We start from the raw sequence: 25,863 nt of genomic DNA on the forward strand, positions 1-25,863 counted from the left end.
CTGCAACCTCAAACTCCTGGGCTTAAGCAGTCCTCCTATCTCAGCCTCCCTAGTAGCTAGAACTATAGGCTTTTACTGCCATTCTAACCTGAACATCTTATTGTTTGAAGTCATTATTGTATATATTTAAGGTATAAAACTTGATGTTATGATAAACATATACATAGTGAAATAATTACTGCAGTCAAGCAAATTAACATGTATCTCCTCACATAGTTACCTTTTTAAAAAAAGAAATGATACAGGCACCTGAAAACTGCTCTTAGCGAACTTCCAGTATACAGTACAATATTATTAGCCTCAATCCTCATGCTGTGCATTAAAGCTCTAGACTCATTCTTATGAACACCTTCTTAAAAATGTTTTGTTGTGGAGATAGATGTAGGTACAAAGTAGGTAGAGCTGTATAAGAGACCAATCCATGCTAGAAAGCAAGTGCCAGTGACAATTCTTGTGCTATTTTGAGCTATGTCCTTATCAGTCAGTGTTACGCACATGGAAGAAGAAATAATGATTTTATCAGTGAAAGTAATGGGACATGTAATTTTGTATCAAAAAAATGTCACACATATTTGAATAGTCTGCATTTGATTCTCAACATTCTGGAAAAGTCTGAAGTGCTGCAGAGATGCACTTTGATTTTATAAGAGAACCGACTATAAAATCTAGCTGTTTAAATTCTACTCTTTTCACATCAGGGCCTTTACAGTAGAATGTTAGTGGAAGTGAAGCCCTGAAACTGAAATACCAGCTTCCATGGGCTGTATTGAGGTTTCCATGGTAGAAAATTATGTTTGCCCTGGACTGATTGGGAGAAATTTTAGGGCGTCTGCTGGGAAGTTTACCTGTTTTTTTGTTTGTTTGTTTGTTTGTTTTGACTTTTTACAAAATTAAATGACTGCATTTTTTCTCTGAGTTTTATTTTCATATACTCAGCTTTCTCCAAACTATCATCCTACAAGTAATTTTAAGGTTTAAAAAAATGTTGTACAGATGTGCTTGTTAGCAATAAGATAAAAAATGATTAATTAAAATAATTATAGATTTTGTATATGTTGAGAATCTGCAAGCATTTAGAACTTTATAAAGGAGACAAAACAATTGGATTATCCAGTTTTATAATTGCTTGATAAGCTGTTTTTTATTTTTATAATTTTTATTGTATAAAACACATTCTCTTCAGAGAGAGAGCCTGTGAAAATGTTAATGTGATCATTTACAGAATGATTTGGTAAGACCAGTGAATTCCTTCTTTTACATACTTGCCAGAGGTAAGAAGTGCCTGGCGGTTACACATACATGACAAACCGCTGAGTTAGTAACAGAGCAGGACAGTTGGTTCAGCATTCACTAAAAGTAAATAGCTAAAGGAACAGTACCGTTTTATAGAGACTTTCTGGAACAGTTGTAAGTAAATACGTTTTGTAAAACTTTTAAAATAATGTAACCTTTCCTAATCTTCTGCTTTAAAAATATCTTTCAAGCTATTACCACTCTTAAACATTTTAATATTTCTGAGGACTCTTTTTCTCTGTCAGAATTTTTGTAGAAAAAGCTGAAGAAGTTTTTTTCATTTGTTAATTGATGCTTTGGAGAGTAAATTATATAATTATTTTTCTTGACACATTAAATATATATGCATGTTAGATAAGAAAAGTTATTTTAAATATAATGCTTAATCCATTAAACTCTGTGTGTATAATATTAACTACTGCTGTTCATTATGTTCTTACTGGAAACATTTCCTAGCCTTAAGACATGGTGAGGTTCCTTTCAAATTGTGGTAAGTATTTCAATAAACACTATGATAAATTACAGTAATCTAGGGCTTTAGCTTTTACAAGGAATGACCTCTATTATTTAAAATATGAAAACTCTATAAAGCTGACTTTAGGTATTTGCTTCAGTTACTTGACAGAAATTTGAACTAGAATTCAGCATTCTGATCTCTAGATTGGCACTCTTTCCCCTGTACGATCCTGGCATGGGCCTCTCTGTGTTAACAACCCTCTTGGTAGTAAGTAACAATTGCAGTTAGTCAATTTACCTGAATTAAATTAAAAAAATAAAAAATCCTTTAGCACATGACCCTGAGAGCAGACCTTGAGTGTAATATTTACTCTGTCAGCATGAACCTTGAATAAGAAGGTTGTTCATGGACATTCTAAGTTGGCTGGTACACAATTACGTGCAGCTTTGCTAAATAAACTGAATAATGCAACTTCACTCATCTCCCTGCTTGCAGTGCTGTGCTTTCTATACAATGTGTGTGCTAAAACATTGTTCTTTTATTAAGTAAGACATTAACTTCATCCCTTAAATAGATGTCTGGTATTATGTAATATTAGATGAATGTGAGGATTAGTCTTTTTATCTAAGATTAAATTGTGGCGTAGAATATCTGGATACCCAAATGCATCCTTTAATTGAAACTCCAAATGGTTTGTGTTGAAAGTTTGGTGACTTGAAAGAAAAAATTGAGTTAACATTGTCTTGTGATATAAAGTAGGTCTTCTAACAGAGCTAATTAGCATTTAAAGAAATCTCCTTAGAAGAAGTGATAAGATTATTTAAAAAAAAAACTGAAGAAGAAATAATACATGTACTTAGGAGAGATTTCAGATGTTCAAATTATGAATCTACTTGCTATTATAAAATGTGAAGAATAGTCAATAGAATCATTGGTTGTATTTTTTTTAAACAAGGACTATATTTCTAATACCTTTTAGAAATCTAATTTATTAACTTATATAATTCAAATGTAAATTTCCCATAGAAATAAATACATGAGATTTACATTTTTCAAATTTTGCTGATAAAGAAACTTTATCACATTTAATGTTGACATAAACCAAAACAGCACAAACTGCAATCTCACTATGTTTTACTTTAAAGGTAATAAAGATAGACCGGGCGTGGTGGCTCACACCTGTAATCCCAGCACTTTGTGAGGCCGAGGCGGGTGGATCACGAGGTCAACAGATCGAGACCATCCTGGCCAACATAGTGAAACCCCGTCTCTACTAAAAAATACAAAAATTAGCTGGGCGTGGTGGCGTGTGCCTGTAATCCCAGCTACTCGGGAGGCTGAGGCAGGAGAGTTGCTTGAACCCAGGAGGCGGAGATTGTAGTGAGCCGAGATTGCGCCACTGCACTCCAGCCTGGTGACAGAGCAAGACTCTGTCTCAAAAAAAAGAAAAAAAGATAATAAAGATTGTATCAAGTTACTATCTGTCACTGGTTAATTGCTGCTAAGCACTCGCTATGAGGATTAACAACTAAAGAAATCCCCTTATTCATGTAGGTGATGAGGTCAGATGATCCAGACTATAAATAGGCAAACTTACTGATGTCATTAATAAGGAAGAGGAGAAGGCACCTCTCCTGTCTTGTTTACTCCAACTATGCATATGTTCTTTAGAAAGCAAATTACTGAATAATATGGAAAAGGAAAAAATTAAGGTGAGTAATAGAATTGTTTAACATAAACTCATTATACATTCAATATTAAGAGTATAATTATATTCTGTTTTCATGTTTGAAATAATCTTTAGAATTGGGTGGGTTTTTTCTAGAGTTTTGAAGTTATATAGCTATAAGTTGGATGCCTTCTTATCACAATTTATTCTTGTCAAAGGAAAGTAGATAGTAATTTACAAGACACATTCAGTAATGGCACATAAACCATATATGTGGTGATGTACAGTTAGAAACTCATGCTTTGTCTCCACCTATTCAGAACAGTGTGCCTCCTACTGACCCATTTTTGTTTTTTAACTTCAGCCTGTTGTCAATTATGTCATGAAACTCCCAAGTCATGTGGACAAATCCATTTATGATTCTAGTTGACAAGGTCACTTCTTTGTTAAAGGTTTCCCTTTTTTGCAAAATATACGTAAGTTTGAGTTTGTTTTGTCTAGTAGGAGTACCCTAATCATGCATTACTGTAGTGCCTGAAATGAAACACAATACACAATTTTTTTTCCCAATGAGAGACTCTAGGAAACAATGAAACCTGTTGTTTAAACAACAAAATATTTGGATGGAATATCAAATTGATTATGCGTTACATGTGTGTTGTGTGTTGTTTGCTTTGTTTAGAATTATTAAAGATGATTTTCAAAGTGTCATGCTGTTGATAGAAAAAACTTAGGTTGTTGGTCAAAGTCATCTGTGGTTTCTTAAAGTGCACAGCTATCTCATCAAATTCATGAATATAAGCAATGCTGTCTCAGTGATATAGAATTCATTTTGCTTTTGAGATAAAATTTTTATGTTTTCTAGCTTTTTAATAAGAAAAGTGGTAGAAGGCAATTAGCAAAATATTACAAGAGTAACATGAATGGTGCTTATGAAATTGAGGACAAAATATAGAACATAGTGATCTTTTTGTGAGATGAGTACAATAAACATATATTATTTTTATTTTAGGATCAAAAATAAATGTGTGGATTAGGATTTTAGCTCCTGTATCTTGACATTCATAATAACTGGACCACACCTGTAATACCAGAATTCTTGTGCTATAAAAGTTGTTTTAATGGCTTTGATATCCAACGGCTATTTTTGAACAAAGTCTTTGCTATGACATTGAGTTGTACTGACCATCATTGGTATGTTATATATGCCTTTGTTTCTAGGTCCACCTATTTCCTCAGGGAAAGTTTGTATAAATGGGACTACTGTATATTTCTTTGTCATTTCCTTTTCTTGTTTCTGAGAGGAAGAATTGCAATGGATTTTACAGTGTTTATACATGAAATCAGCTACCTTTCTATGGTACTGAATGATGGTGTTGTGAGGACCACTAGTAGTATTTCGTTTGTTTAAACTAGGCAGATGAAAACATTGTTTACTTTTCAGAATATGGGTAATTTTGTTTTGTTTGAAAAGATTTAATATAGTTATATAGATCATGAAAGCATAATTATAATGAATTAGTCTTTAGTATGCATATATCTAATGGTTTTCTTTTGATGAGTTAGTGATTTTTTTTAGTAGATGTAATTTCAGAGAAAATATTTATAAGAGGTTCACACAATTTATTGTGTGTGGGTTTTTTTTTTTTTTTTGCTTTTGCTTTCAATTTGTCACTCTAAATAGAATTTTAAGATCTTAGATTGGTGTTTCACTGGTGCTGGGCACACAGATAGGTCATACAGTAACAGAATGGCATAGGATAAAGGAAATGGGTCTTTGAAATGAACTTCCCTGGGTTTTAAACCTAGGTCTGCAGTTTACTGACTGAAGATGAGTTACTCCCTGGGTTTTAAACCTAGGTCTGCAGTTTACTGACTGAAGATGAGTTACTCCCTGGGTTTTAAACCTAGGTCTGCAGTTTACTGACTGAAGATGAGTTACTCCCTGGGTTTTAAACCTAGGTCTGCAGTTTACTGACTGAAGATGAGTTAACTCCCTTCTCAGGAATTTATGCCTTGTCTGTAAATTATATACAAAGCAATAACTCACAGTGTTGTGGTAATAATTAGCTTAATGTATATATAGTCTCCTGCACATTGTACCTTAGTAAATTCCATTATTTATGTTTTTATGGGTGCTTCAGAAGTGCTCATTTGTTGACCAAAGACACCGAAAGAGAAAGAGAGAACAAGGTAACATTTGGGATTTTTTATGGGTAGTTGATGAATATTGTAAAATAATAAACTGTTGGTTCTTTGAATGCAGGGGTTATACTTATTTCTTTACCCAAAGCCAGCATAGGTGCTTAATAAATTCTTGCTGTGGGGGTACATATGGCAAAACTCATGTTTCTTCCTCTCCTGGTTTAGAGTTCTTTCCTGTGCATTGCTTCCTTTAACTTTGTGCAATTACTCTTTTTAAAATTGAGACAGGGTCTCGCTATGTTGCCCAGGCTGTTCTCAAACACCTGAGCTTAAGTAATCCACCTGCCTTGGCTGCCCCAAGTGCTGGGATTACAGGCATGAGCCACTGCATTTTTCCCAATTACTCTTAAATGAGCCAATTTCAATTAATCTGTAATTTGACCTTTTTCACAAACAGGAATATAAAATATATTCTTATTTGCTGATGATTGGGGAAATACATATATATACATATATATATAAAAATATGAAATGACTTATTTGGGAGAATTGTCAAACCATCAGTCTGAAAGTAAAAGGCGAATATCTCTGTGATGGATGGGAAGAAGAAAATGATTTTCATGGAATATAGATGTTTAGCAACCCTACAGGTTGGTTTTGTTTTTGTTTTTTGAGATGGAGTCTCACTCTTGTTTCCCAGGCTGGAGTATAAAGGCAGGATCTTGGCTCACCGCAACCACCACCTCCCGGGTTCAAGCGATTCTCCTGCCTCAGCCTCCTGAGTAGTTGGGATTATAGGCATGCACCATCATGCCTGGCTACTTTTTTTTTTGCATTTTTAAAGAGATGGGGTTTCTCCATGTTGATCAGGCTGGTCTCAAACTCCCAACCTCAGGTGATTTGTCCGCTTCAGCCTCCCAAAGTGCTGGGATTACAAGCGTGAGCCACCGCGCCTGGCCAAGTTGGTTATTTGTATGCATTGCTAGAAGACAACCTGATTGTTGAATGGCTAAGGATAATTTATTCTTTGTGCAGGTTCTTGTTTTCTATGAATCAAGGTCAAATGCTGAAAGGAACTGTTATTTCATGTTAAATACATCAAACATTCTAACCCAGCATGCTTTTAAGAAATGAGATACTTTTTTCAAAATTAGGAAAACATTTGATAGAGTATATGTGTATCTGAAAGAGAAATCATTCATTCAACCATGTTTTATTGAACATCTTCTTTGTTCCATTAAATATTCTAGATGCTTCAAGATCCAGCATTAAACCAGAGAGTTAAGGTGCCTGAACTCACTCAGCTTCCATTCGCTAATATGAACTTGCTAATCCGAATTAATCACTACTCAGAACTGTGAACATTTACAGTAAGCCATTTGCCTATTGTTGCTTATATGGAAATATTTAGTGTGTAAACAGATTTCTTTGCTTAGTGTGCCATCGTGGGCTTGCAATAAAAATTTACCTAAAAATAGTTAAGGAATTAGGAAGGCCAGTGCTTTCATGGAGATTTTTAGATATGTCTTTTGTCTATATATATTACTTGTCTTTAAATTTCATTGTGATTTTTAAATTCTGATGAAGTAATAAAATTTACAGATTTTTAAAATTTCTTTTTATCAAATTATTTACTAAGGGATAGATGATAGGAAGGATTTAGCTAATAGACATAAGATGGTTCTGGATCATTTCTTCCCCGGATAAGAATCCCCAGATAAGAGAGATTATTTCTATAGAAGAATAAAAATAGTTTCTGGAAACTATGCTTATATATTTATATCTTAATTCAAAGGTGTCCAATCTTTTGGCTTTCCTGGGCCACATTGGAAGAAGAAGAATTGTCTTGGGCCACACATTAAATATAAAATGCACTAACACCAACTATAGCTGATGAGAAAAAAAAAAAAATCTCATAATGTTTTAAGTAAGTTTACAAATTTGTGTAGGGCCACATTCAAAACCGTACTGGGCTGCATGTGGCCTGAAGGCCACAGGTTGGACGAGCTTGGCTTATATTATTATTTTATTGAGAGAATCATTTGTATTATTTCTGGTGCATATCATCTGATCCACAGTCTTCTCATTTTCTACTGCCTTTCTTACAAATTGTGTAATAAATTAAGGAGTAGCAGATGGTTTCTTTTGCTTGGCCTGCACATGTTTAGATCAACTAAAAATAATAATAATAATAATCAAGTTTTAGGTCATGATTTCTTAAAGTTTTGTCAGTGTATGGGTCAAAGTTCTCCAGCAATCCTGTATCTAGTAATCTGTAGAAGTTCTTTTTTTTTTTTTTTTTTTTTTTTTTTTGAGACGGAGTTTCGCTCTTGTTACCCAGGCTGGAGTGCAATGGCGTGATCTCGGCTCACCGCAACCTCCGCCTCCTGGGTTCAGGCAATTCTCCTGCCTCAGCCTCCTGAGTAGTTGGGATTACAGGCACGTGCCACCATGCCCAGCTAATTTTTTGTATTTTTAGTAGAGACGGGGTTTCACCATGTTGACCAGGATGGTCTTGATCTCTTGACCTCGTGATCCACCCGCCTCAGCCTCCCAAAGTGCTGGGATTACAGGCGTGAGCCACCACACCCGGCTAGAAGTTCTTAAACTTCTTCAGTCAACAAACTTGGTCAAATAAAATTTTCAATCCCTCAGTAATATATGCTGAATGTCTGTTCTTTGCACTGTTCGGGGCTAGGACCAGTAAATTACTCTCTAGTTTACCTGCTCATGCCAGTTATATTTCTTCAAAATTTTGTTTTACTATTTCTTAACCTGTTAAGGCCTGTTTTTACAATTTCTTATTTTAATAATGTGATTTTAAAAATACTATATACATACAATGCAAAAACAGGAAGAGCTGTTTCCATAAAAGCAAAATTAAATACTTAAGAAAGAATCTTTGGTGAGCTACCTACCCTCACCAAAAAATTATGCTATTGAATTATAATTGAATGCAACAACTAAAATAATGAAATAAAAATATGAAATAAATGAATTTACATGTAAATTATTTTGCAGATGTATTGAAATCTTTCATTTACTTAGAAAAGGAGAACATCAAAGGCAAGCCTTTGTATGCTGTGTTTGCAAGAAGGACAGAATGAAAATCCCGTCAGTGGGTCCATTTGCAAAAATAAAATTTTCACTCTACGTCAAAGAGCAGTGAATGAATTTGCATCTGTGCATTTTAAGTTAGAATGTGTGAGGTTATATGAACTTTTGATTTCCCACTTTACCTGACCTTTTAATAACCTGACTAGAAATATTAGAGGGTTTTGTTATATTTGCCTCTCTTTTTGATCATTTTTCTAAATCATTAATACCAAACTATTTTCCATAAGCTAATGCTAGTATCTCTTCTATCTATGTGTTTTAAAACTCTAGTGATTATTCCAAAAAATGAACTTATTTAAATATGAGAAAAAAATTAAAAAATATTCATGCAGTTTTATGATTGAATTTAAAAGTATACTTTCGAACTGCCCATTGTTGTATAAGCAACATTTGGAATAGAATTCCATCCCTCTCTGTGTTTAGGTAGTGAAACCAGTACTTAAGTTAAACACAATTATGCTGTGTTCATTGTACCAACTTTATATATGTTAGTTTATTCATTATTCTTATGATATACTCAACATTTATACTAACCTATTGATCTGTAGTTGAAAGAAGAATGGCTTAATGGAAAAGCAGAGGCTTATATAGTTCCTAAACTGTTTTAATCATAATCAAAATATTTCTTGGATAATTAATTTTGTGTCCGAGGCTGTGTTTTTGTGTAATACAGGTGTGGCTTATAGTTCTTGAATATTTGTTGGTCTTTCACAAGTAAATTATAATTTTAAATGCCAGTGACCTTAAACTATTTCCATATGCATTGAGGAATGCAGGAGGAATCAGAGAGTACTAGGAACATACTATTTTTGCTGTGAAGTCTTAACAAGAATGACATCCTGTATTAGTTCGTTCTTGAACTACTATAAAGAAATACCTGAGACCGAATAATTTAGAAAGAAAAGAGGTTTAATTGGCTCACAATTCTGTAGGCTGTAGAGGAAGCATGATGCTGGCATCTGCTCAGATTCTAGGGAGGCCTCAGGAAATTTACAATCAGAGCAGAGGCAAGTGGGAGCCAGCACTTCACATTGCTGGAGCAGGAGGGAGAGCAAAGGGGAAGAGGTGCCACACACTTTTAAATGACTAGAGCTCACAGGAACTCACTATTGCAAGAATGGCACTAAGGGGAAATTTGCCACCATGATCCAATCACCTCCCACCTGGCTTCACCTCCAGTACATTGAATTGGGGAACACGATTCAATCAACATGAGATTGGAGCAGGGACAGAGAACCAAACCATAACACATACCAAAAAGAGTATATGCAAAGACTTCTGTGTGAGTGTTCATAGCAGCCTCATTCTTAACACATACCGAAAAGGGTATATGCAAAGACTTCTGTGTGAGTGTTCATAGCAGCCTCATTCTTAACACGTACCAAAAAGGGTATATGCAAAGACTTCTGTGTGAATGTTCATAGCGGCCTCATTCTTAACAGCCAAATAGTGGAAGCAACTCAAACATCTATTAATTGGTGAATGGGTAAATAAAATGCAGTCTATTCATACAAAGGCATTCTGTTAGGGAATAAAAAGTAACAAAGTATGGATGTATGCTGCAACATGGGTAAACCTCAAGAGCTGCTTCAGTGGAAGAAGCCAATCAGAACACATATTGTGTGATTCCATTTACATGACATGTCCAGAAAAGCAAATATAGAGAGACAGAAAATACATTAGTAGGTGCCAGAGGCTGGGGGTTGGTTAGGGTTAGAGCAGAGATGTTAGAAAGAAAAAATTATGATCTTATTTAAAGCACAAGTAAGAAATATTACAATGAAAAGAACTTCAGAGATCTTCCAGACAGCCTTTCATTTTATAGATGAAAAGGCAAAAGTGATCTTCATTTAGGAGGTCAATATTCCTAAATGTATTTTTGATTAGTTTTAGTAATTTCTTTTGTTTCTTTGTATTTCAATTATTGTTTTGTTCATGTATACCATAGAACGTAAGATTTTATGTTTTATATTAGTAATTTTCAAATAAAAAAGGAGTATTCATTACTAACTTTTCACCCAGCTTTAAAAATCACAAACCCATTTTCCAATTTTGCCTTAGCTATCTCCACTTTTTCCTCTTTATTCGTCTCAAGAAAATCCACACATAGCCATTTTACTCATAAACATTTTGCTATATATCTGTCACTGAGAAGGACATTTAAAAAAATATCTTTTATGGCATTGGCGTATCTAACATTTGGTGGTTATGTCACTTAAATCTCTCATTCTACACGAGTTCTTTCCCACCCCCTTCTTTTTGTTCCTATATTTTGATTATTGGATTATTGATCTTTCAGACTACCCCACATTCAGGATCTTGCTAATTACATTCTTGTGGTTGTGTTTATATTGTTTTTCAGTCTGTTTAATTCTTTGGTTAGAGTCATAGTAAATGTTTTAGATAAGAATACTTCATATGTGGTATTGTGTGCTTTCCATTGCAACACGTCATGAAGCATATTATGTCTGTCTAATATTTAGTGATGCTAAATTTGAAAAGTGGGTTCGGGTGGTATCCATCAGATTCATTTATTACATTCCCAGTTAAATTCTCACCTCATGGCTTAGAGTTCATTGATGAATGGTTGCTTAATGCTGTTTTTGAACAAATATTGAAACCAATAATTTTCTAATTCTTTTATTACTTCTGCATTTTTTTAAAGCTAGAATTCTTTAAAGGAAACCCTTGTTCATCAAATGTTGTATTTCTGTATGAACTGTTTTTCAGGCAGTATAAATGCTTGATTAATTCTGTCCCTACATTTTCATAGTGCTGAGATGTCCTGCCCTTGCAGCCTTCATAGTGACCAGTTTAATTATTAATAACTCGTGGATTTTTTAAAATGTTACATTTCAACAATGTAGTCATTCTTTTAGTGTTCAAATTATCCTATCTTAGGCCAGAAAGAGATCCGCCCAGTTGCCTGCTGAGTCCTTTTGCCGTGACCTCAATAGTCTGTGATAACCTCCATGAATCTAGAACATTCTGTTTGCCAGAAAGGTCTCATATGCTTTTTTGGCCCACACCTGGACTCAGCCATTTCTTCAAGGAACCCTGGTTCCTTTGGTGGAAAATATATTTACAGACCATAAGTATATGCTCTTTGCTACTGGGTGGTGACTTTCAAGTGGACAGCTGGATAATATGCATTGTTTTTTTTTCTTTTTTTTGAGATGAAATCTCACACTGTCTCTCAGGCTGAAGTGCAGTGGCGAGATCTTGGCGCACTGAAGCCTCTGCCTCCCAGATTCAAGTGATTCTCCTGCCTCAGCCTTCCGAGTAGCTGGGATTACAGGTGCCTGCCATCATACCTGGCTAATTTTTTGTATTTTTGGTAGAGATGGGGTTTCACTATGTTGGCCAGGCTAGTCTTGAACTCCTGACCTCATAATCCTCCTGCCTCAGCCTCCCAAAGTGCTGAGATTACAGGCATGAGCCACTGTGCCTGGCCAATATGCATTTTTGAAAGAAAAAAAATTATATTCCTACTAATATATTCAATCAAATTTAAAGTCACAGTAATTTATTTAACTCCAATTTTATGTTTATCTCTTCTCATTCAGAAAATATCGACCTCTAATAATATACATTAAGATATTTTACAATTATATAAATAATAGTTTCAAAATAATTGTTAACACTACTAGTAATAAGACAACTGGGCACAGTTTTAAAATTCTTAGTGTTTTTGTCTTTAGAATATATCATAGTAGGAGCATATAAAAAGGAAAAGCTAGCTGGATGTGGTAGCTCATGCCTGATAATCTCAACACTTTGGGAGGCCAAGGCAGCAGGATTGCTTGAGGCCAGGAGTTCAAGACCACCCTGATAAACATAGTGAGTTCCTGTCTCTACTAAACAAAAAAATTAGCCAGATGTGGTAGCACATGCTTCCAGCTACTCAAGAGGCTGAGGTGGGAGGATCTCTTGAACCCAACAGGTTGAGGCTGCAGTAAGCCACGATTGCGCCCCTGCACTCCAGCCTGGATGATAGAAAGAGATCCTGTCTCAAACAAAAAGAAAAAGGAAAGCTCTAAAAACATTTAATGGATTTAAAGACAAAATTTCAAGATACATTTGTAGAAATCTTTTTTCCCTATTCCTTTCCTCCCACATAGATAATCGTTTTTATTTTTATCTTGGCGTTGTTTCTGTTATATTCCATATAGCACCCCATCCACTTTTTATCAAAGGATAGTATACTAAAAGAACTTATTTATTTCATTTGTCGATATATTCCAGACATGAATGTATTTGATCTTTTTCATTCCTTTTCATGATTGCATAATACTTTATGGAGTGGATGTACCATAATTTGATATAGTCTACAATTCATGGTTATTTGGTTTGTTTCTTGTCTTTAGTTTTCAAAAATGCTCCAAGAACTAACGTTATGCGTAAGCCATAAGCTGGTGTGTCTTTGTGGTAATGTCCTGTTGGTAGGATTATTGGGCCAGAGGGTAACTACATATTTGATTGTGTTCGTTATTGCTAAATCTTTCTCTGTAGGGAAAATTTCTCCATTTTTGTGTCCCACTAGCAAGGTATGAGAGTGCTTGTTTTCCCAACCTTACCAATAGTGTGTGTTGTCAAATTTTTGACATTTTCTTCAAACCTGATATGTAAGAAGTATACTTTTGTGTAAAACTAAGGATTTTAAAATTGTATAATAACTTTATCAGAAATGTAACCCTTTATGCCAAGAATCAGTAAGCTTTTCCTGTAAATGGCCAGACAGTAAATATTTTAGATTTTGCAGGCTCTAAGGCCTCTGTCACAACTACTCAAGTCTGTTATTGTGTGAAAGCACTCATAGATTATATGTAAATAAATGAGCATGTCTGTGTTCCAGCAAAACTTTAACTTTTTTTTTTTTTAAAGGGTGATAAACTTAACTTGGCCTGTAGGCCAGTTTGTTCACCCTTGCTTTATGCCATTTTTAATAATACCAGCAGGTTAAAATGATCAGATGCTTTTACCAGGCTACCTAGTTTGTTATCGTATAATACACTATACATTTAATATATTGATTAAATGAGACAGGTGAGAGTCAGCTCAGTATATGTTGCATTGATACTAGAATCGAAGTATACTGTATTGTAATGCAGCACTCTTTCCTAGTTCCCCACTACCCCTCCTGGTTGGTTCAGGACACTGTATATTGATTGTTTCATCTATGGTGTAAGAGATGCTACTACTGACCAAATCTACATTGAAAGTACCTTGAGTTGTTACAAACTTGTCTTCCTTCAAACATACATGCTCAGTTGACTTTTATTTTGTCCAGTGATGCTCACGTTTTTCTGGCTCAAGGTCGGCACTGTCACCTGTGGCTAAGTAGCATGGTCAGGTTAAATAGCCCTATAAGGAAGGATTAAGCCTATAATTAAAGATTCACTTGAGGCCAGTATTAATCAGCTGAACTATTTGAGCATAATCACATAATGACCATAATTTTTCATCCAAAAGAACTTGTTTTTTTTTCCACAGATCAGAAAGCAAGTGAGCTAGCATTTCAGAGGTTATAGCAACTGTTTAAGTTAGAGATTAGCAGCCTTTCAGAAATAATATTCTAAGACTTTATTTATTCTCTAGTTGCATTGCTACTTTTCTTATGAGATTTCTGGGAGATCATGGGAAGACCGTGATTCATTCTTTTCTGATAAAAGGTAAAAGGGACCTGGTAGGTACTTGGCACAAAGCTGCCTAACGTAAATGTGAAAATTGTATATCTGGATGTTCCTGTGAATGTCTTCTTAGGAGAGAATTTAAATGAAGATTTGGAAACTTCTTGGGTTTTAACTCTTACTATGTTGTATATGGAATAATATTTAGATTGATCTTTTCATGAGTTATATCAAACAAAGGAAACTTTAAACTCAAATACCGTGATGCTTATTTTTGTCTATGATTTGCCAACAATAATTATTTCATATAAAAGCATAAAGGCCAATGATAGACATTTAAATATGTGATGCTTGTGTCTTATTGAGGATGCATTTTCCCTACACACCTTTGTTTTAAAAGCATGGCTTTCTATGTCAGCATTTTCACTTCTGTATTGACATAATATCAGATTTGTTATGACTAATAGTATTTGCATTATTAAATAGATCCATAATGTCATTATATATCTTTTGTTGTATCTGCGGGAGCCTCTTGGCTCAATTATATTGTCCATGAATGAGGTCTTGTGTGGGTAGGGCTTCTTTAGTAATTAGCCATTAAATAGAACAAGAGTTATTGATGGAGATAATCATTTTTCTAATATCTTTGCCTTTATTTTAGTCTAGTGGTTCTCAAACTGCAACGTGCTGGTTTATCAATGTATATTACCTGGGCGCCATATGCAGGTTTAATTTAATAGGTACAAAGCAGGTCCACCCAAGCAAACCTGTATTATGAACAAGTTCCTTAGGTGATTCTAATATCATATCTACCAAATTTTGAGAATCACTACCTTAGGTATATTTTTATTGTAACTTTTAATTTTTTAACTAGTTTTGTTTGAAAGAAGTTACAGAAATAGTGCAGAAAGTTTCTCTGTGCCCTTCCCATTTCCCCCAATAATAATATCATATATAATGATAGTATGTTGTCAAAACCAGGGAGGTGACTGATACTAATGCTATTAACACAGGTACAGACTGTATTCAGATTTCATCAGCTTGTTACATGCATTCTATAAACTTCATTATGTTTGTTGATTTAGGTTTATAGTTTTAGGAAATTTTGCCACATGTGTAGATTAATGTAACTGCACGTTATCAGAATACAGAACTCTTCACCACCTCAAACAAAATCCCTCATGTTAACCCTTTATAGTCTCATCATGCCTCCAGCTTTGGTTGCCCTTGATCTGTTTTCTGTGACCTGAAGTTTGTCCCTTTGAGATTCTTACATAAGTAGAAACATACAGTATGTAACTCTGCTAGACTGTCTTTTTTCAGTCAGCATAATGCCCTTGACATCTGTCTGAGTTGAATATATCAAAACTTTGTTGCTTTTTATTGCTGAGTAGTTTTCTGTGGTATGGATGCATCACAGATTTTTTTCTTTTCTCCCTTTGGGAGCACATTTGGCTTGTTTCCAGTTTGGGCCTTTATGAAGACATCAGCCATAAACATTTATGTATTGTGTGAATGTAAGTTTTCACTTCTCTTGTGCAAATACACAGGATTAGATTACTGGGTCATACGTTATGTGTATGTTTAGTTTTACATGACACTGCCAAATTGTTTTCCAGAGTGGCCTTCACCATCTTGCATTCACATTATACAAGTCACATATGAGAGAGCCAATTTTTCCATATTCTTGTCTGTACTTGATATTACCAGTATTTTAAAATGTAGGTGTGTAGTGGTAGCTCATCATAGCTTTAATTTGCATTTTCCTAATAGATAATGTTGTTGAACATCTTTTTATGTGTCCATTTATCATTCGTTTACCCTCTTTGGTAACAATTTTAAACCTTTTTTCCATCTCATGACTGGATTGTTTCTTACCGTTGAGTTTAGAGGGTTCCTTGTATATGCTAGAGATGTCTTTTTGCAGGATACGTGACTTGCAAATTTTTCTCCCGGTCTGTGCCTTGTGTTTATATCTCCTTAATAGGATCTTTCACAGAACGAAAGTTTTTAAGTTTTGATGAAGTCAAATTTTTTGATATACATATATATATATATATATATGTACATATAAAATCTATACGTACATATATATACGTATATATATATACGTGTGTGTGTGTGTGTATATGTACGTATATATAAAATCTTCTATGGATTGTGCCTTTGATGTCATATCAAATCCTATGGCCTAACTTTTGTTCTCAAGGATTTTTCTTATGTTTTTACCTATAAATTTTTTAAGTTTGTGTTTCAAATTTAGATCCACTCTTAAGTTAATTTCTACATAGTGCACTACCTTTGATTTTAATATTTCTAAACTCAGATACTATGTCCAAATAGTTATTTTAGCTACTATTTGTCAAAACCTGTAGCTAAAAAAATTATTTTGGCAAATTTATTTCAGGGAGTTTTCTTTATCAGTATGTGGTAAATGATAGGTTTACCCAAACATGAATTTAAAATTTTAACAGAGTCTGATGACTCAATAGTATTTAATATTTACCCGAGTTACATATTTGAGAGTAGGTTACTCCGATTGTGACTTGAAAGCAACTTTTGGTTTTATACTTTGGTCAGCTAATCTACCAGTAGGCTTGCTTGGCTACAATATGCATTCCGACTGTTTAACATGTATATGTGCATATATTTTAATAATTATAATTCTTACATTTAATGTTTTAAATGCTAGATTTCTAACTTGGCGTATGTTTGAAAATTTTGTTTTTAGAAATCAACTAAAACTTTTTAACTTCCTTTGGTGGATAACTTTTTTTTTCTACATTTATTATTTTATTGCTTCAGAGAGCAACTGTAGTAAGATAAAAAAAAAATCCACAGACAATTTTGTTTTTAATGAGTAACTTTTTCTTCAAATCTTTATGAATAAACCTTTTTAAAATAGAAATATGTACTTGTAATAAGGCCTTTTATACTTAATTTTTATGTGCCAAAGAAAAAAGAGGTTAGAGTTTCACATAGTTCTCTCTTCCCATGTTTTTGTTAATCATGAAAAAAAAAAACTAATTGTAATGTCAATCACATTTTTATGACCCTTTTGGACTAATTTTTCTAAACCAAAATGATTCTCCCATATATGTTGCCTGCAAAGCAACAAACACAAATACAAAGGACCCTTTCAGTAGATGATGTTGATTCCAGTTGCTACTGCCACTTGTATGGGCAGAAAGCTGTGCAAGAATGAATGGAATCACAAGTGAGCATTGGGACATGGTTTTGTGGTTTGGGTTTGTTATTGAGATAAGTTATTTGGGCATTTCTATAAATGTTTATGAATTATTTTAGGGATCTATTCAAAACAGGATAGTATTTATTAGGGATTATATACATAAAATGTTTGGCATAGTTTGTGCAACTAGATAAGCATTCAGTTAATATAGAGATTTTTCCTAGAGTGCATTTAGGGCATCTTTGCTATTGTTTAGTTGGACTTATTTCATTTTTAAGTTATTGGTATCTAAGGACCTCGTATGGTATTTCTTTAATCTTCTCACCATTTCTTTATATAGCACTGAGTGCACAGTGGGTGCCCAGTAAATGTTGTTGACTGTCTTGTGACTCATTGTAGATATTTCTTTTAAGTCTGTTTTCTCAACTTGCTCATTTATTTATATTTATTTTATATCTCCTCCTTTGATATAGCTATTTCTGATGTAAGTTTTTCTCATCTTTTTCCCTCGTTGAAATTTGACTTTCTTAACTGCGCAAAAAGTAAACATCCCTTATAAGATAATTAAGAAAACCCAGAGAAAAGCTGAAATTGCAGGAACATTTATGGGACATGTATGAGAAATTTAATATTTAATTATTATTATTATTTTTTGAGACAGATTCTCACTGTTGCCCAGACTGGAGTGCAGTGGCATGACCTTGGCTCACTTCAGCCTTGACCTTCTAGGATCAGGTGATCCTCCCACCTCAGGCTCCCAAGTAACTGAAACTATAGGCATGAACCACCACACCTGGTCTAATATTTAATTTTTACTTCGTCGATATATTTTCCTATCCTATATCTTGGTTTGTGTTAGTGGCTCCTTGAGAGAGAAAGACCCAGACAGGTGTGTGTATATATATATGTAAAATTCTGTTCACATATTTGTGGTGCATTTTCTTATGTAAATTATATCTCAGTAAAAAATATAAAGGAAAAGATCGTTTTAGTTTCTTTCATGAGAATTTTCCTCTTTGATAAAAGGAAGCAAAAATATAACAAGGATTTAAATTTGAAAAACTTATTACTAAAATTTTGGACTGCTTTTAAGATATGTTATAGTCACTGATCCTGAGACCTTGAGTTTACATAATTGTGAATGACCTAGGTAGCAACCTTTAGGCATGTATCAGAGTTTATAAAGTTCCAATGAAGGTATATCATTAAGTCTAATGGAATATTTATGGTGTGCTAGGCATTATACCAGACTGGTGGTTCTCAAAATTGGCTGCACTTTAGAATCTCTTGGGGAGTTTTTAAAAAATCCTCACAAACCAATTAAATCAGAACCTCAAGGTGATGCCTAGGTCTCAGTATTTTCTTCAATGTAGGTGAGTCCATTGTGCAGCCAAGTTTGAGAACCACTGTACTACACAATGAATATACCTTACTCATTTAACCCTCTCAGCAACCTTAAGAGGCAGAAAATGTTATTCCAGTTTTGCAATTGAAGTTCCAGTGAGATCAAATGACCTAATAACTAATTACTGCAGATCCAGGCACAAACCAAGTCGAAATCTTGATTTTTATCAATAATTCTTGGTGATTAATATGTAGTTTTTTTTCCCTTTTTAATTTCAAGTGTATATCTTTTTTCTATTACTCTGTGCCTTTCTGAAATGCATTAATGCTGTCACTGGGAGATTATACTGTATGTATTTCGTGAGCTAGACATTTTCGTTTTCTCCCTGCCATGTCACCCACATTTCCCCACCCAAAACAGTGAAAGCCAAATCATGCAACTATTATCTAAAGCACTTATTTTAAATTTATAGATATTAGAATAAATTTATTCACTTAGAGATGCTGCTCAGGAGTAAACTATTACCCTATAAACTTTTATAAAATATATTTTGCCATTTTTTAACTATTTTAGATATATAAGCAAAATGAAAAATAGAAACCAGGATTGTGGAATTGAAAATATTATTATGATATTACTAAATATGGAAGAAATTTCCCCAGAAATTACCTGGTGATGAGTAGAGGGAAATGGAGAGAGAGAATTATGTTACTTAGCATCTCAGTAACTGGCTACCATAGTGTATATTAAAATTCCTCACCAGAATTATTTTTAGGAGTTACGTGTTTTCTGTTGGAATACATATCTGCTTAAAATAGGAGAATAAGAATTGCTTCATGAAAAGTTACTTGGCAAGTGAATTTGGAATATACCTCTAGTTAATCTTTCTCTCTCTCTCTCTCTCTCATGCTGTCATATATACGGGTATATATACTCACATGTTTGTATATGGGTATATATATACTATATGTATAGAATATACTTAGAGTAAGGTGAACAAAAGCTGGCCCTGTGTCTGTTAAAGGTCTGAAATGATAACTAAGCTTAAGTCAGAACAACTCCTAAGATGTATCTGGGAACTACCTTTTCACAGCATAGTGATTTTTTTCTGTATACTTGAAAAGTATGGCAGGATGATAAATACTGTCCATTTGTTTACATGAATTTAAAAGGGCATTTAGAAGCAACTGAACTATCTAATTTCATTTAAGAAATAACAGTTTTTGAGTTGAAACCTAAATTAAATGTACAGAATCCTGTCATTACCTACATGATCCTTTTATTGCATGAATTGGAACACAGAGCAGGTTATGTCTTTCTGGGTACATGACAACTAAATTACAGTAAAGCTTCATCTACTCACTCTAACCTTATTCTCAAAGGCCTGATGATACAAAGAGGTTCTGTTGTGTTCCTGTGCCCCACTTTACATAATTGCTATGTTCCTTAAAAGTAGTAAAAGGGGAAGATTTGAGAGAGTTGTAACCACAGAAAATGAATCAATCTAATGAAACTGTATTTAAGTTGATTCATTTTTAGGAATTAATTGAGCATACTCTGCAAAAGGTAATGTACTAAGCAAAAATGCCAAAATTATGTTAATGGTTTTTGCCTCAAAATTCTTTTCTGGCAGATAATGTGATGTACTTTGGAAACTATGCACAAGGTACCCTGGGGTATTTCACTCTTGCATTGTGCTAGTCATTTGGCTATGTCTTTACTCTTTCTGCCATACTGTCATGGTAGAGGGAAACCTGTGTCTTTAAAAGCAATTGAAAAATTTTTTTTATGTATTTATTTCAGACAGGGCCTTGCTCTGTCACCTAGGCCGGAGTGCATTGGTACAGTCACAGCTCACTGACCTTGACTCCCAGGCTTAAGTAATCCTCCCAGCTCAGCCTACTGAGTAGCTGAGACCAGAGGTGCATACCACCATGCCAGACTAATTTTTTAATTTGTTTTGTAGAGACGAGGTATTATTATGTCATCCAGGCTCTTGGGTTCAAGTGATGCTCCTGCCATGGCCTCCCAAAGTGCTAGGATTACAAGTGTGAGCCACTGCGCCCAGCCGGAAACCTGTGTCTTGTCTTTGGATTTGCTCCACTTCATCTCACAGAAATGAGTGTGATAGATGATCATAGCTAATTATTGAACAAAAGGATCTACATGTTTCTGTTAAATATAGGCAAGATACTAAAATAATTTAAAATAGACTTCTATGTATAAAACGAGAGGTTCTTGGATTGCAAAGAGGATATGCTCTAAATGTAGGTCATAGCAGTTGCAGTGCTTTAGAGCACAGCGAGTATGTCAAATCACCTGAAGCTGAAACTCAGGTACAGGGTGTATGTCAAACTGTCATTCTTGGCTGGGCGTGTGGCTCACACCTGTAATCCAAGCACTTTGAGAGGCCAAGACGGGTGGATCACCTGAGTTCGGGAGTTCGAGACCAGCCTACCAACATGGAGAAACCCCATTTCTACTAAAAATACAAAAATTAGCCAGGCGTGATGGCACATGCCTGTAATCTCAACTACTTGGGAGGCTGAGGCAAGAGAGTTGCTTGAATCTGGGAGGCAGAGGTTGTGGTGAGCCAAGATTGTGCCATTGCACTCCAGCCTGGGCAACAAAAGTGAAACTCCATTTCAAAAATAAAATAAAATAAAATAAAATAAAATAAAATAAAAAAATAAAATAAAATAAAATAAAATAAATAAAATAACTGTCATTCTCTAGTTTACTGGTTGAGTGGTGAGACTGTAGTCAGGTGTATGCTGGGGCTCAAGTCTGTGCTGGGGAGAGATTTGCTTCCAAGCTCACTCTTGTGGCTGTTGGCCTGAGATGTCAGTTGCCACATGAGACTCCCCATAGGGTAGCTGGATTCTCTCAGAGCAGCAGGGTACCTAAAACAACACCATAGTTTTTTGGTAACCTAACCTCAGAAATGACAGCCAATCACCGTTGCTGCATTCTAATTACCGGAAGTGAGTCACTAAGTCCAGCCCACATTCAAAGGGAGGAGATTGCACAAGGAAGCAAAGTCAGATCATCTTAGAGGCAGCCCACCATGGTAAATGTATTTCATTAAACTGAGTGTATAAAAATGTTATCATTTTAACATGTAGTCAATATACAATAATTATTAATAGGTATTTAATACCTATTACTAAGTCTATGGAACACTGTGTATTTTATACTAATAGCGCTTCTCAGCTCAGATGTTATATTTTCATTAGAAATACCTGATCTGTATTTAGATGTCATGAAATTTATACTTAAATAAATAGATTCTGGGCCAGCACGATGGCTCACATCTGTATAACTGCAGCACTTTGGGAGGCCAAGGCGAGTGGATCATTTGAGGATAAGAGTTCACGACCAGCTTGGCCAACAAGGTGCGACCCTGTCTATACAAAAATTAGCTGGGCATGGTGATACATGCCTATAATTCCAGCTACTCAGGAGGCTGAGGCATGAGAATTGCTTGAACCCAGGAGGCGGAGATTGCAGTGAGCCGAGATTGCACGACTCCCCTCCAGCCTGGGTGACGGAGTGAGACTCTGTCTAAAAAATATAAATAAATAAATTCCCATACTCGAGTTGTCCCAGATATACTTAAACATTTTCCAATAACTCAATCAATTATAAGTTTTAAAGTTCAAATTAAAACTGTAGTCCCTCAGACACACTAATTATGCTTCAGGTGCTCAATAGCCACATGGCCGCCACAATGGACAGCAGAGTCCCAGAAGGAGGGTAATGATAAGGTACTTGGAAGAAGCAGGCAAGTAGTATTTAAGATAATAGAAATCTCTGTATTTTTTGTGTGCACCTTGGAGAGAGAGATTTAAGGTGGCAGAAACATGGGATATAATTGATGTGACTTTGGATTATTGGTTAGACTTGAGTGGAGGTGCTATGGGGGCAGAAGTCGGAAGTGATGAATGGCTTGTGGTAGGGACTTGGTATTCCAGGTGTTGAAATGTAAAATAATTGAGTGTGGGAGACTGAAACGAGAGCTTTTCAAAATTTTCCTTTGAGTTAGCCATTCTCTTCGTCATTTTTTTCTAGTGTGAATGCCGAGAGAGTGAAAAGCACTTGGAAATGGATTCCATTTTCCAGGCTTCCATTTCCTATGATCCTCAGAGGAGACCCTTTCCTCACCAGTAGCAGAAGTGTTCTTAGCATAGGAAGAACTCCCCGGGAGTGGGCGTCCTGTCCGTGTGACTCTTTCAACCAAATGGTACTCGTAAATTAGTGCAGCCACTGTGCCCTGACCGTAGTCCTAACTATCTTGTCTCCATTTCCAGTCTAAACAAAATTGTGCTTAAATATTTGTATGTTAGAAGTAAAGGGATATAGGATCATTTTGTTCTGTACCTGTATATTGTAAATGAGAAAATGGAAGACCAGAGAAATTAAGTGACTTACTTATGGTGACTCACATGGCCATTTAGAATATTCCTAGGCCTTTTGATGTCCACTATATTGTTTCTCCAACCTCAGCTGAGAAAGCAGCTGTCTCAGTGGTAGGGCTGGGGTATGGGCACATCTGGCATCTGTGTTCTTGTTTAAATGTTGGGGCTTATTTAGATGGCCCTTTCTAGGATTATTGGAGGGAGATTTGGTGGATTTTTATTTGTAGTTGTCCCATGTTCTCTTGCTTTGGGGCAAATTTCTTAAACCTTTGTAAACCCTAGCTAAATGGCAGTGGCAACTGCCTCATAAGATTAAATGTAGGCAAAAAGCACCTGTACAGGACTTAGAAGATACTCAATAACCACCTTGTTTTTTCTCATTCACTAGTTGACTTTTGCTCCTTTACTTTTTGTTGTTTATTTTGATGAATGTTTAAGCTCTCAAATAAATGATGTAATGTGGTAGTAAAGAGCACCGACTTTAGAATTAGACACCTTGGGTTTAAATTTCAGCTCCACCGCTTACTGGCTAAGGAAGTTTAGGCAAGTTCCTTAATCTCTCTGCATTTCACCTTCGTCTGGAATGTGGAAGTGGCAGCACTTGCTTTATATAATGTGGTAAGGACATGAGTTAGTGCAGGTAAAAAACGTTTTCTAACACACAGTCAACACTCAAGGGTTAGCTGCTGTTGATACTGTATAAAAACTATTTTACCTTGTGTCCTTTTTGGCACTTACCATTGGGACATGGCACTAGCATTCCATAAGTGCTTGCTTTGATGTGAAGAATACCCACTGTCTCTTTGCTTGGTCCATTATACAAAGTATAACTGAAAGATGAGTCCCATTCTTAAAAATGAAAAATTAGATTATTCTTTTCTGATAGTAATCATGATCGTCATTGGTCAGAGGAAGCTACAGATGAAGCTGTTCATTCTTGTCCCACAGATTATGTGGCTTGAGGCAAATTACTGAGCATCTGGGCAAAATGAGGGAGCCTTCTTACCATTCTAGAATTTTGTCAGTCTCGATTTAATCCCTAGCCCCTTTTTTCCCAAATAGGAAAAACATTTAGAAACTTCCTGAGGATTAAGTTGTTTTACCCATGTGGATCTCTTTGTGGCTTATTTAAATGTTGGAACTTATTTAGATGGCCTTTGCTAGGGTTATTGGCGAGGGGATTTGGTGGGTTTTCATTTGTGGCTGTCCCATGTTCTCTGCGCTTTGGGACAAATTTCCTGAACTTCTGTAACCCCCAGCTAAATGGGAGTAGCAATGGCCTTATAAGATTAAATGTAGACCAAAAGCACCTTTTCAGAACTTAGCAGTAGCTCTTCATGAATGACTTGAATGACTTCTTACACCTCTGGCTACAGAATAAGTTGACTCTCAGCAACCCTCCAAGTTTTTGCTCTCCTATAAACCCATTAAACTAATATGACCTTTCCTCCCTTTCTTCCTCAATTAAATTCTTTAAAATGCTCTTAGAGAACCCCATCTTGTGCCAGCTAGGTGCCAGCAGAGAATGAGACAGACCAGGTCCCAGCCCTCCAGGAATTTTTGTTCTGGGGCCAAATAATAAACAAGGAAATAAGTAAATGAGCAGGATGACTTCAGATAGTGATAAATATGATGGGGACTAAGCAGGGCTATGTGAAGGTGGGCCACAATGGGTGGGGGTGGGCCTTGGTACCTCTTTTAAGTGGTAAGAGAATACCTCTAAGAGGAGGAAATATTTTATCTGTATTCTGAATGAGCTCAAGGAGCAGGCAGTTTGAAGTTTTCTGATTAAAAGCATTATGGCAGAGGGCAAAGCTATGCAAGCCCTTGGATGTGAAGAGACTGGGTCTATTTCAGGAAAGGAAGAAATGCCAGCGTGAATTACACAGGGCATTGAAACTGGGAGTATGGAGAGGGAAGCTGAGATTGGCTCAATGGTTCTCAGACTTTACCATACATCAGAATCATGTGGAGAGTTGTCAAATGTGGATTGTAAGGCCCCGCCCTCAGTGTTTCTGATTATGTATGTCTCGGGTACTGCAGCCTTACATTTTGCATTTCTAAGAAGTTCCCAAGTACTACTGCTGCTGCTCTGAAACTATACTTTGAGAACCACCAGGCTAGCTCATCTGGGGCCTGTAAGCCAAGGAAAAGAATTTGGGTTCATCAATGCACTGGAAGGCCAATGAAGGATTAGAGAGAGGTGATCTGATTTACATATTTTTTCTTGTTTTTCTCCCCCACTGACCTAATGGCATATATATTTAAAAGATCGCTCTGAATACTTCAGAGAATAGATTTTAAGGAACAAGAGGAGAATCAGGAGAGACCAGTGAAAAGGCTATTGAAGCAGTTTGGGCAAAAAGAGATGATGCCTTAATTACCAGGGTGGCAGCAGGGAGCTGGTGAAAAGTACACAAGCTCAGGATATGTTTTAGAGTTTAGATCCCAGGGACTTGTTAATGGATTGGAAATAGGAGGTAGGGGGAATTAAAATATGCCTGCTTGAGGTTTTATTGCTTGAGTTAACTGGGTAGTTTGTGGAGCCATTTGTAGAGATGGGGAATAATATAGGGGAATAATATAATAATAATAATAA

At 35.4% G+C, this 25,863-nt stretch overlaps 1 protein-coding gene across 4 annotated transcripts in view; it reads left to right on the forward strand.

The window, feature by feature from the left end:
• Positions 1–3,356: 3,356 nt before the first annotated feature.
• Positions 3,357–25,863, forward strand: part of COBLL1 (cordon-bleu WH2 repeat protein like 1) — a 91,667-nt gene continuing 69,160 nt past the window's right edge. For 2 of the 4 annotated variants that reach the window (XM_021672511.2, XM_021672514.2), the window contains exons 1-2: positions 3,357–3,462; positions 6,815–6,934. The gene's annotated coding sequence lies outside the window, so the exon portion shown is untranslated. The remainder of the gene's footprint in view (positions 3,463–6,814; positions 6,935–25,863) is intronic. The other 2 variants (XM_021672515.2, XM_021672513.2) reach the window with 2 other exon arrangements.

The sequence above is a fragment of the Aotus nancymaae genome, unplaced genomic scaffold (genome assembly GCF_030222135.1).
Source record: "Aotus nancymaae isolate 86718 unplaced genomic scaffold, 86718_ANA_hifiasm-v0.15.2.pri h1tg000029l, whole genome shotgun sequence".
Lineage (NCBI taxonomy): Eukaryota > Metazoa > Chordata > Mammalia > Primates > Aotidae > Aotus > Aotus nancymaae.